Genomic DNA, 13,303 nt, shown 5'->3' on the forward strand with positions numbered 1-13,303 from the left:
TAATAACGAGTGATAAAAAATTTGCAACAACGGAGCATCTTTCGTAGCAATACTCACCTACCACAGTATTCATAATGAATCTGTCTAGTCACCGTCATAAATTCAGTATTTACATGATAAATCTAATTCCTATTTTATTAGTTTAATTTACTGACAAAAATCGTTTAAAGTATTAGTTAAAACATAATTACAATCCTCAAAACTATTTACAGAAATAAACTGTCTACGGATTACAACATAACAAGTTTTGATATGATCGCTGTAGAATTGACAAAATACTGACTTCTTTGATTTTAAGATACGTTATGTTATACACAAACTTACCAGTATCATTGATATCATATAAATTCTAATTAAAACTGCTAAATTAAAAAAACAAAATAATAACATTTATTAAATTACACGATGTGCGATGACTGACAGAGATGGCTTTTTCTTAGTTTTATCATAATTTATAATTGTTTTTAATTAATATAAGTGCTAACTAATTACAATCGGTTATTAAAATGCTTTTAATACGTTAAAATCCGGTAAATTAAATGCATTTATTTTTAATAACAAAGTCTTATTTAGATTTGGAATTTTACAGCAGATTATACCTAATACATAGTTTTAATATATATTTGGTTTAAAAAATATTCACGTTAATTGATTATTTCGTCCAATATTTTACCGGTAATTACTTAAGAAATATCAAAAATTGGTTTCTAAACTTTTTTGCCTCTGCAGGTGTCGTACATATTATGCTAAACCTAGCTTAATCTTTATGATTATCATTTTTTTTTGTAATTCGTTTGATAAAAAATACACTTTAAATAGATATCTTAATTGAAAATTTTATATGCTTTACGTTTATATTCATTTTAATTATTTTTGTTGTAATATAATATAATATATAAATATATATATATATATATATATATATATACAGATAATTTGTACACGATACTTATATAGTAGTAACATATTGCATATGATACGGCGTTAGGATATTGAAAATACATTTCTACTATTCAACATCACGTCAATATACTTCAGTATAATAAAATCTTCTTTTCGATGTATAACAAAAACATTATCTACGAAAGAATTTTTATAACTAAAGTGTTTGAATGTTACATTTTAATAATACTATCTATTTTTATACTCATAAAATTCTATAAGTCACAACAGTTTTTGTCACAAAAATTTTAAATCCCAATTATACAAATAATTAGATTCTTAATTAATTAGTTCTTCAAAGTTTTCAAGTTGACTTTATAATAATACTGTAGAATAAAAAATAATATTATACTAGTTCACTATAATATTATTAGAGTAACGTAAGTCACATAAGTCCAGCCTTATCACGTTAAAGTTGTGATTTCGTGTAAAATAATAAGATCAGTCTTACTTAAACATAGCTTATAAATATTTTAATCGATATAAAAACGTTTAATTCCAAAGAGTCAACTGCAGCAGGTTACATATACCGTATACTGAATCATATGCGTAGTGAGTAAAATTTGAAAATTATGTGCTAACAATCGTGTATCATAACATTAAAAATAGTATTTATTATTTTTACTGTCGAAAAACGCTTGTAATATTAAATTTAATTTGATAACATAAAAACAAATATAAAATCCATATATTATGTTAATCTTTTAGAATAATGGTTTACGTAAAAATAATTTATTTTATTTACTCCTGTAATAAGTTATTTTAAAAAAATTCTTATTCTATTGAAAAAATCCATAATAATATAAATGTCTAATGAATAATATGTCGTTTTTTATATAGTATAATTTGAATAATAGTATGGTGGTAGTTTACAAGATTTGTTTCAAAAAGACAGGTAAAATAAATAATTTTATAAACCTACCATCAATGTATTTTTGTATTAGACTCACGCTAGTAGAAAAAAATAAACTACCATAATTCCCATGAATGTAATTTCAGTAAATTATTTAAAATTAATTTTTTCATTAACCAGAAAGTAACGACAATTTCCAAGAAGATGTGAGATTTCTCGCTTTTATTTATAGATTTGACGGCACCGATCTTTTACTCGTACTGTAGAATTCATATTTTACAAATAAGTAGTTATTATTAAATATAATATTACATAACAATTATTAATAATAAAATATAACTTTACATTTTAATGCATCCAATTATTTACATTCATTTTGGTGGATAATAAAGTATAGAACGATAGTTTTTAATATAAAATATCTGTTCCGTGAGTTAATTTAATTGTACAATGATGAAAATAATAATAATTATAAAAAAAAACAAATTAAGAGTGAATGTAAAATTTATATGCAAATAATGTATCTATAATCTAGGATATTATAACTATATACCTGTCCAGGACGGGAGCATATTCTAATAATACGCAACTACTTGTTGCCTAATACTTGTATTTGCGCACCTAACTACTACACCAGCCGACCTATGTAAATTTAAATGTAATGTATTTTTAATGTGAATTTCTCAATCAGTAGTGGTTGGAAACGCCAAAAAAATACCAATAAATTATTTTCTGTAAGGTGAGTTTGCATTTATGTTTATGTGTGGTTGTGTGTACAAGGTAACTCAATTAATAAGTAGTAACTTTGCTAGTTATAAACTAAAAAAATATAGCTGCAATAATATAATACACAACAACATGAATATATAAAAAAAATATCCAACTGATCCAACAATTAAAAATCAATAATAACTAATAATTGCATATTTGGCAAAATCAATGTATGTATAAATAGTAAAAAACAACTACTTGAAATCTACGTAATAGTTTTCACACTCACACAACACAAATAAAACGTCTATTACAACCTAAAAAATATTAAAAACTGGCTATCTGAACCAGGCCAATACTTATAATAATGATAACACAGTTATTCAATGCTCTGCATGGTCCGTAATATATCTATTATACTAATAACATTTTAGTACAGTGGAACCTCGATAACTCGAACTTCTATAAGTCGAATTTTCGATAACTCAAATTTTTTTTTTCACCCCCAACCGATTCGAGTTATCGAGGTTCCACTGTATTAATTTATTACAAAACCGTATTCATATTATTATTTATTTGTTTCTTATTGCGGCAAACAAAGTATTATACTGACATGTGAATGTGGTACAATTAATGAATATATATATATATATATATATAGTTAGTTAACCAAATCGAAATGACATGAAACCCTTTAAAAAATACTATTAATATTTTTTTTTATACAGTAAAAATATTATGTGTTTTCGTTTTTTAGTCGGAAGACAATATTCAATAAATATACTCCATCTTTCCATAAACGCCTATAAGTGTATAGTTGTTGAATAAACCCGTAAATCTCAGGATACCCGCCCCCACCCAACGTTTTAATAATTGCCAGACCTACGAGCACACCAAAAGTTTCTGCAGTTTCTCCAAGCGCAGTTGTATGAAATGCGAGAAGAGAAATCTAACCTTTGGAATCGCCCACCTAATGTGCTTTTTGCTTCGACGCCCATTCATTACATTACTAAAGCCTGTCCAATTTACACAGGCAAGTGGTTAAGAAAACGACAATTCATACCCGAAAACCATCAAAACTACCAGATCAATCGTTTAATTCAAAACTTCCTATTGCTAATTTATACCTACCACGTATGCAGCAATAACAAAATACATAAAATATAAACTTAAAAAAGATTTACCAAACACATTCTATTGACAATAATATTTTAATCATATTTAATATTAATTTAAAACTTTAACATTATGAATAATTGGCATTCAGTTGGGTCAAAAATTTAGTATTAAAAAATAAGTTTATCATACCATGTATGATTTTTTATTTTCATTTTATTTATTTTGAAAATAATTAAAGCTGAAAATATTCTTTTTTATGATTCCAATGCCATTAAAAGTGATAATCATAAAAAAATAAAAATATTTTAAATTAATTTTTTCTATAAAATAATATTTTGTTATAATGCAATCACAATTAATAAGAACCGTATTTATTTTTTTTAAACTTTAGACAGATAAAATTCGATATATATTTAAATTTAAGAAAAAAAATATGAACAATTAGATCTAAATTATATATTTTTAGAATCAATAGTATATCATTTATAAATAATGTTGAATACATTTTTATTTTCGCTTATGAACATAATAATATAGTATTATAATACTATCGTATTCATTAGTAGTTTAAATTTTAAGTAAAAACACGAGACTCTTAATTTTAGGATCATAAGTTCAAAGTTCAAACCACAAATTTGCACTACGTTGTTATAAGCGCCAATTATTATCAACGATTACTAATAAAATGAAATATATACAATTAAAATAAAATAATTTATTACTATTTTGGTCTTCAATAATCATAAAACAATATAATTGTCAAAGAATCAATTTTTTACACACCTATATCTCTGATGTATTATAACTTAACTTAGTTTTTTTAGTTGCAACAACATTTTTTTTTTTTATCTTACTAAAGACTTAAATTCAAAAATATCGTTATAAATTACGAAAATAATTTCTTAACCTTTTTTTAGAGTTTAATAAGAAATACAGATTTATAGGTTAGTGAATTTTCGTTTATGTCGCTCTCAATGAATTTACTTAGGTTAACAAAACAAAGACGTTGAGTATAAACATTTACATATGTATATATTATTTATATATATATATTAATTGCATACTTAATAGTCAGATTTGGATTTCGAGTTAGAAATTAACAGTAGTAAAATCTACATCTTAAATATTTTATTTTAAATAGATTTAGTATAGGTATAATAATCTACTTAATAGACAAATCATATTATACTTCACCATCATATGTTAATGAATGTGATTGTTTCATTTGTACTCCACTATTGTTGTGATTTTCAATATAACCATCGAGAAGAAAGTTACTCAAGTGTTGTACACTGTATCATTTTTTTTACTATTATAGATATTGAATATATCTATGTATAGTGTATACATATTACATCGATATATTGTAGTTTAAATAATATTCATAAAACATTTTATCATAAGACAATTAAGAAATATTTAAATAAAAATAAAATACTAAATATTGTAGTTTTTTATTAAAAAAATTTTAAAAAATGTATAGATTTTTCTGATTGACTAAAGTGACTGAAATAATAAACAGAGGAAACTGTCGTAATGTGTAGAGTTTTTATGACTACTCCATTCTCAGACACTAACTCCAGAATCTAATTTGTAGTATTTTACTTCCTTGACAAAAATTAATGAAAAAGATAATGCTCATTATGATGTATAAATCATTTTTAAGAAAAAAAATTTAATTAAAACAAAAATAAAAAAATTAACGAAATTCTATTACAATTAACGTTAGTAATGAATAAACATAAATGTTTTTAATATCTATCAATTTATTTCAAGCAAATTACTATTTTTTATTTGCTATGAAATATAAAAATATTTTCATTTGAATAATGTTATCAAAAAACATTTTATTGGATAAAATATTAAAAACAGTTTAAACATATTTAATAGAACAATTGAGAAATTGATTGACTTATTTTTTATTCTAAGTAGAAATATAATTTTTTTAACTATTAACCGAACTAATATTTAAATAAATCTTAGTATAATTGTGCCTATTAGAAAAACGGAACATCGTTTACAAGGTAATTTAAAAAATATAGTCGCAAATGAATTTTCTTTAACTGTCATTAATCAATTTTAAACATGTAGAAATGTACTTAATATTATCATTAAAATACCTAAACATATGTATGATTCTATCAAAAATTGCAATGCTAAAGGAAATTTGAGGTATAATTAATTAATTTAATGTGAATAACAAAGATAAGAACAACAAAATATATAGAATTATTGACGATGAGGAACTAAAACTAGAATTCCAAACATTTATTGCTAATATTTTAATAAATTATTTTCTATAATAGGAAACAAAATATCTTAAAAATTCTTAAAAATTTAAGTATATAGGATAAATAAAAACAAATTAATATTTAAATACAAATTGTTTTATCAAAAAATCCATTTTATTTTTTTAATTCAATTAATTGCAATAAAATTGAAGTCCATATTAAAAGCATCAAAGATTATACAATACACAATATTATTATAATAAAATCTTAAATAAGTTTAAAAAAAAAATGCGCATATTCACTTTGTAACCCACTTCAAATTAGCTTCAATAGAATAGAAAATTGAAACTGATTCTTCACTTTTCAATTTAAAACATCTCAATTATGTTATATCCTCAAAGTGACTGTTTTAGATCCAATTTTATTTATGTTAATGGCTAGCTTAATATATCTTAAATGATTGGATAATTTTTTTTTCAGATGACACAATCATTAAGAAATTTTTTTTGTATGATATGATCTAATAGTATAGTGATAAAACAATTTATGCCCATTCATATAAATGTAAGATAGATTTAAAATTATAATTGTGCTATTATTGGAAAAAATGATTAATTAAAATACTTGGAATTTTTCCGTGAAACTCTTTTAACTAAAAAATTTGTAGTCATTGTAGACCATTTAACATTTTCTAAATTGATACATATTGATGGTGAAAGTCATTATAACATGCTTTCAAACTGTTATTTTTCAAGCTAGTCTATATATAACAATTTTATTTTTAATATACTGTTACAAATATGATATTATGTATAAAAGTTTACGTATAATAGTCAATTATTAATAATAAAGCAAAATTATAAATGCCAATAAAAAATAAAATTTATGATATTATAAACTAAAGAAGATGACTTATTAGCTTCATTAATATTAAAATTATTTTTAAAAATCTAAGAAGTAGACTTTGAATATACCAAGTCATTGAGTAGGACACTGTAATATGGTTGTACACATTTGAATCCAATGACAATTTAATGTATAAGAATGAAAATAATCAGCAGACTATTTATCAGTATTCAGTCTACTAACGACAAGTATTCGTATATAAGGTGACCAAAAGGCTTTACTCGTAGAAAAACAATAAAATGTTTTTTGAATGAAAAACTCAATAATAATAATAATACGTAATCAGATTACATAATACGTAAACAACACAAAATGAATCAAGCTACTTCACCAACTTTCCATTAAAATTTGAAAAATATCAACCAAATTTGATTTTACTTATTCAACGAAATCATTCCAAGACAACCTAAACAAACTCCGCAATTGATTCAAGCAGTGAAGAGAAAATATCAATGAAGAAAAATTCACTCTACGTTTCATCAACGGCTTTCTCTTATCAATCAATAACAATTTAATTCCCCAAAAATATAGCACCATATATCTAGACATCTAAATAAACGAAAAACTAAACTGGGCCTACCACATTAAAAATAAATGTAAAATATTATAACTAGGCCAAAATTATCTGAAACATATCTGTTCTAATATGTCACTGAAAACAAAACTTCTAATCCATAAAAAAAAATTTCATTATCTTTAAAAAAACATCATTCTATTAAAATCTTTGTATAAAAATGAAATATGTCGAAAGTTATACCAAAAAATTGTAACGGAAATTTACGGCAAAACTGCGTAAAAAATATAAGTAAAAAGAGAAAAAATAATAAAAACAAAAAAATAGGAAAACACCCAAGGCATAGAAATAAGACGCGAAAAATATTAGCTACAATAAAACGGTCGCGGGACACGCGGAAACGACACACTTGGCCAACGATAATACTGTACAGACGCCTTCCACAGAGGGAAAAGACCCGTGGGACTTCAGTGACGTTAAATCACGAGCTCGTCAGAGCGTAAATCATTCAGACGGGAATACAAGTGAAACATATCATATTATCGTAAACAAAAATGTACAACCCATTTACCTATATATGCGATTACACGTACGAAATACCGTTGAAGAGTATCGTTATTGAAATTCTATATTCCACGGTCACCTAAGGAATCAAATCTAGTCTAGCGTGGTTATTCTAAAAGCTAGTAGTTTTGTGTTTATATTAGGACTTGAAATTGAAAAATCATTAAAAATCAAAAGTATTTCTCAACGATATTCAAATTTAAACTTAAATTTAAAACAAATTAAAATCGATAATTTGTATCAAAATAATATTCATTTTATTATTCTTATATAAAAATCAAAAAAAATTTAATTCAAAGTTAAAATTTAATAATTGTCAACAAGTCTAAAATATGATTCATAGTGAGATAATAAATTATTTTTTGAAATAAAAAAGCAATATAAAATGAATATAGATCAAATAGAAATGAGATATGCAGAAAAAATTTTATACTGATAAACGAAATTTAAAATGAAGTCGATGTGTTTATGACCAAATCACGGTACGTGTTATCTGTGTGCGGACACATCTTTCTACCCGTACATCGATCCATCGCTTTTCCGAGCGAGACGATCAGCATGAAAATTAATCGGACACGAATATTATTATTTTGAAGCACCCCCGCCCAATACTGGTTACGAACCACTTCGATCAGTAGTCTTAGTAGTCATTCTCTCAGTATTTCAGTATGATTATATCATATACATCAGGATTAAAATGCAATAAAAAAAAAAAAAAAACGAGCAGCATTTAATTAAATTATTTAAATAACATTGCTAAAAGTACTTTATGCACGTGTACATGTGTTGACATAAGTGTAAATATACCATATGCCTTCACGTTTATAGCCAGTCGTTCATCTTTCGTTCACTAAACTGATCAACGTACATTCTTGCTCATTCCTGTTTTGTTATTATTTGTATTAAACTTTAACATTTTAAACAAAATTCTTATAGTATTTACTTTTTTTTCTCAAAATACTATCTTTATCCAAATGCACTTTAAGTATTGTGGTATAATACAAACAGTAACTTCTGGCATAATTGAAATTCGTTTACTGATAAAATAGTTAACGGCGACTTATTAAAATGTTTAAAACTATTCTATCAATATGTCTAAATAATAAATAGCCAATAGGCAATAACTAATAGTACAAAGGTTTTCTATAAATGTTATCAAATACGTCATAAATCATATTTTAATAAAAAAACATTCTTAGATATCTGACAAATCATGTACCCATTTTTAATAATTGTTATTACGTATTCAGTTATTTTATATTAAAAATAACGAGTTATCATGTTTAACACAAAATATTAAATTTATATCATGACAGTAATAATACTGATTTTGAGCATAAACAGATAATTCAACTTGACATAAAAAATTTAACTGTTTGAAAATACCAATAATACAATTAATAAATATAACTTCTATTAAATATGTTGATATTAATTAGTTAACACATATTTTACAAAATTGGCAAGTTCAATGATTTGTAAACTAATAGATTGTTACTGTTATTTGAATGAATAATTCATTAAATTAAATTTCAAAATATTTTGTTTAGTTATAATTATTGCACTTTATTATTTATATCAAAAATATTTTATTTAGTATGACACTACACAATTTAATTAGTATTTTTTTTTTTTTTTCAATCACATTTGTCAATTTTATTGTACATAGATTGAATAAATTGTTATATTTTGATTGTAAATAGTTTTGTTGGGAAAAAACACTTTAACATGGATACTTATGTATTGAAAAATTACATTATCTAAATAAATAAATTTAATTTTTATACTCGTGTAGTTAGACATTGTTCATAAAATTTAATAAAAAATAACAAAACATCAAACAAAATAAAACAAACTATAAACATGGGATAACTTCTCATTACGAATATTATAAACAAAAAATAATTAATAAAGTAACCTTATTTTTATAGTGCATGTAAATGTTTTTAAAACTATATGCAACATTGTTCAATAAAACATATTAATATAACGTCTGTACAATTATACATACATAGCGAATAATTTGAGTACTGAAATAATGGTTTTTAAAAATAAAAATATATTTATTTAATTAAATCATCACTACATTTCAGATTGATCATGGACTCTGTTTATGCATTTTTATATTTTTGCTATAATAATATATTGTATACTATATTATTATAATATAATCAAGGATCTAATGCTTGTCGTCCGCATTATACAGGATTATACATTATGTCCTTTTCAATTAATTTTACGGTAGACAAGATCGACGCGCATGTTTTTTGATATTAATTATTTATTATTATTATTCGTACGTTTCATAAGTAAACATTGGTGTACAAACAAAAAAAATATATCCTCTTATAATTTCGTTACAAAAATAATATCTATAACTGTACAATATTTGCTATTATAAAAACTACAGAAGAAAATAATCACAATTTTTTTACATTAATATTATACACATTGAGTTTTATTATTTAATTCACATAACCAGTCGCATACTTTTTCACGTTTGAATTTATTATTAACGAACAACAGCAAACATAATACCTAATTTTTCGTGAACCGTCACGTGTTTAAAACAAACTAGAAAACGTATCCAATCTAGATGTACAACAATAACGTAGTTATACGTACATACGAGATTATTTTTACAACACGTTAAAAACGAATAGTATTTGAATTTGTGTCGCGAGTACACCTATTGCGCGTTTGTAATATTTTTATGATATGAGTAGCAGACGACCATTAAAACACCGATAACACTTCAATACACGAGCGTTATTTGTTGCCTGTCAGTAGTAACGAAACGAGTGAACTGTGTAAGGAAGGTCAGGTATATCAGTTTGGATAAAAAAAATAAAAAAAAAAGAAAACCGTCAGATATTTATCAAACGTGGTGAAAAACAACCAAGGATACATGTTTGTGACTCGTGAACGCGTTTCGTCGAGATTGACGTGTAAATGGGATCTCTCCACCGCCGACCCGCGCCGATCAACAAACATCAGCTCCCCGCGTTTATGCAATGCTATAATATGATGTATGTATGTAAAAGTCAAGTTTGTTGTCGGTTCCAAATAAAATATTTATTCTGAACATGTTTTGTACCATCAATCGTATCGGGTGACTCATAAAACAAAAACCAACAATTCACTTACCTGCCAATACCTTTAAAATTATTCGTTTTCCATCCGAAATTGAATCAGTTATACAGTGATTTTCATTTTTAGCTCTTTTAAATATACCATGAGATTTTATTAAATAATATCAATGAGACCGAATAGTTTTAAAAATTAACTATACATGTATTATAATTTTATTTAAACGTATTATACACAGAACTTATATGCAGTGTTGAAATTCTTCACTTAAAAGTTTATTAGTTTACGTTCTAACAAACAATTGTTTATGCCAAATGCAGTTTAATTATCCTCATTTCAAAGACAATGATTTATTATTAACAAACCAAATAAACACTACCAATAATAAAAATATCATGATGACTTTTCATAAAATTCCAACATAAACCCGTTTTAATATCATCAAAGAAAAAGAAAACAAACAAGTATTCGCCATAAAAAAATACATACCAAATATGTTGAAAAAGCATTTTTATATTATATGTATAAAATTTTATCTTTTTAAACTATAAAAAAAAAAAGATTTTTAATAACATAATTCACTTATTTTTAAGCATCAAAAATCAAAAAAATTTAAAAAAAGTAAATTATGAAATTTCTTTGTACCCTTGTACGATTGAAAGTAAATACAAATTTAAGACATTACATACTCAGTAAAATAAAAACAGCTCCCTTACAACTAAATTTTATAAAGATAATATTAGCTAGCATAATATCTTCAGAGAATAAAGCGCAAATAAAAATTATACTATTTATTGTTATATAATGTATTATAATAAATTTTAATATAATATTAATATCAAAAAGCTTAAAATTCAATAGAAGAAAAATCAAATACACTATATTAATTTCATTTTATGTAGATTTTAGAACACTAATATAATATTTTATAATGAGAATACATGATAATTTTTTTTTATTATTATTATGGTTTTAATTACTCTTTTAAAAGTTTTCTTTACTCCAAATCCAAGTCAATAAGCAGAGGACCTCATGAAAAAGACGGTCGAATCAAAACCTTTAAAACTTTTGTTTACGCCACCACTTTATCGACGAGCAATTGAACTTGGGCAATTATCGGAAAACAAAATGGTATTCATAGAGATAAGAGAAGTTGAAATGAAAACTGAGACGTGGTTTTTTTCTGTGGGACCTCTTAGGAAGTTTTCTCTCCTTATTGTTTCATCGAGTTTTGACGTCTTATTGTTTCATCAGAGTTCATGAGCCGGAGTTACTTTTAACTTATTCCGATACGGTACTTAAAATCGGCAAGTTTTTCTGACGATTAAACCAAAACACAAATTTCTACTACTGACCGCAGCGGAAGAACTATTTTTTTCGTTCCACCTTTATCATCCATTAGATTACGATTTTCAACCAATCCCATTATACCATCTTGTTAGTAAAATATAATACAATTTGCATTATTAATTTAATTAAAAATAATTATTGTTTATAACGCCCACTAAAAATAAGAAATAGTTTAATTATTACGTTATTTGTGTTTTGTACAAATGCATATGTTACAGTTAAAGTATGAAGTGGTGTTATCTCTTGAAATATCTAAGTACTTTATAGTTTATACACTAAACAAATAAAGACGATAAATCATATTATTTATCTTGACACTTCATAAATTCCCCGTAATTGTTCGGTTAAATTGTGTGCATTCTAAATAGTTAGGATAAAATTAGATTTCTTTTACATGTGAACCACTCATTTATAATATTATGGATAACAGGTAAGGCAATTAAATTAATTGTTTATTAAATACTAGCTGATCTGGCCTACGCTGTCCTAATAATACATATTGAATGAATGAATGCAATCAATATTTTTTCAATATTAAGAGTTAAAACAATAATTTTATATCTATACTCTTCAACTAGGTAGTTTATGTCGTAAATGATGTACCTATTTGCTTTTTAACAATTCTCGATATACAATTTCAATATTATAGTACTTACTTATCAAATAGTTAACAAAATCAATTTATCAAGTTATACAGGAACGGATCTCATACTTAAACTTTATTCAGTAACACATATACCTATGATGTCATGCATCGGCTATAACACCACCGTCACTTTGTCGTCTACAAAGTTGAGACGATAACCACTATCTGTCATACAATTTACTTGACAACTCAACTTCATATAAGTTTATAACCAAAACATATTTAGCCACAAACCTATAATAATCAATTTTTTCCACTCTAATATAACTGTCCATATTATTGTATTATTAAAACAACGGCGCGGAATCGACGAACACAGCTTCTATTTTGTCTTACTTCATCAAATCATCACATCAATATGCTTTTCGTTTTGTTTT

General features: G+C 24.6%; 1 protein-coding gene across 4 annotated transcripts in view; it reads right to left on the reverse strand.

Annotated features, from left to right (window-relative positions):
* LOC112599605 (lachesin-like) overlaps nt 1–13,303 on the reverse strand; it is a 180,558-nt gene that overhangs the window by 143,011 nt on the left and 24,244 nt on the right. The window lies entirely within an intron of this gene.

Source organism: Melanaphis sacchari, unplaced genomic scaffold (genome assembly GCF_002803265.2).
Source record: "Melanaphis sacchari strain LSU unplaced genomic scaffold, SCAv2.0 Contig0_pilon_pilon, whole genome shotgun sequence".
NCBI lineage: Eukaryota > Metazoa > Arthropoda > Insecta > Hemiptera > Aphididae > Melanaphis > Melanaphis sacchari.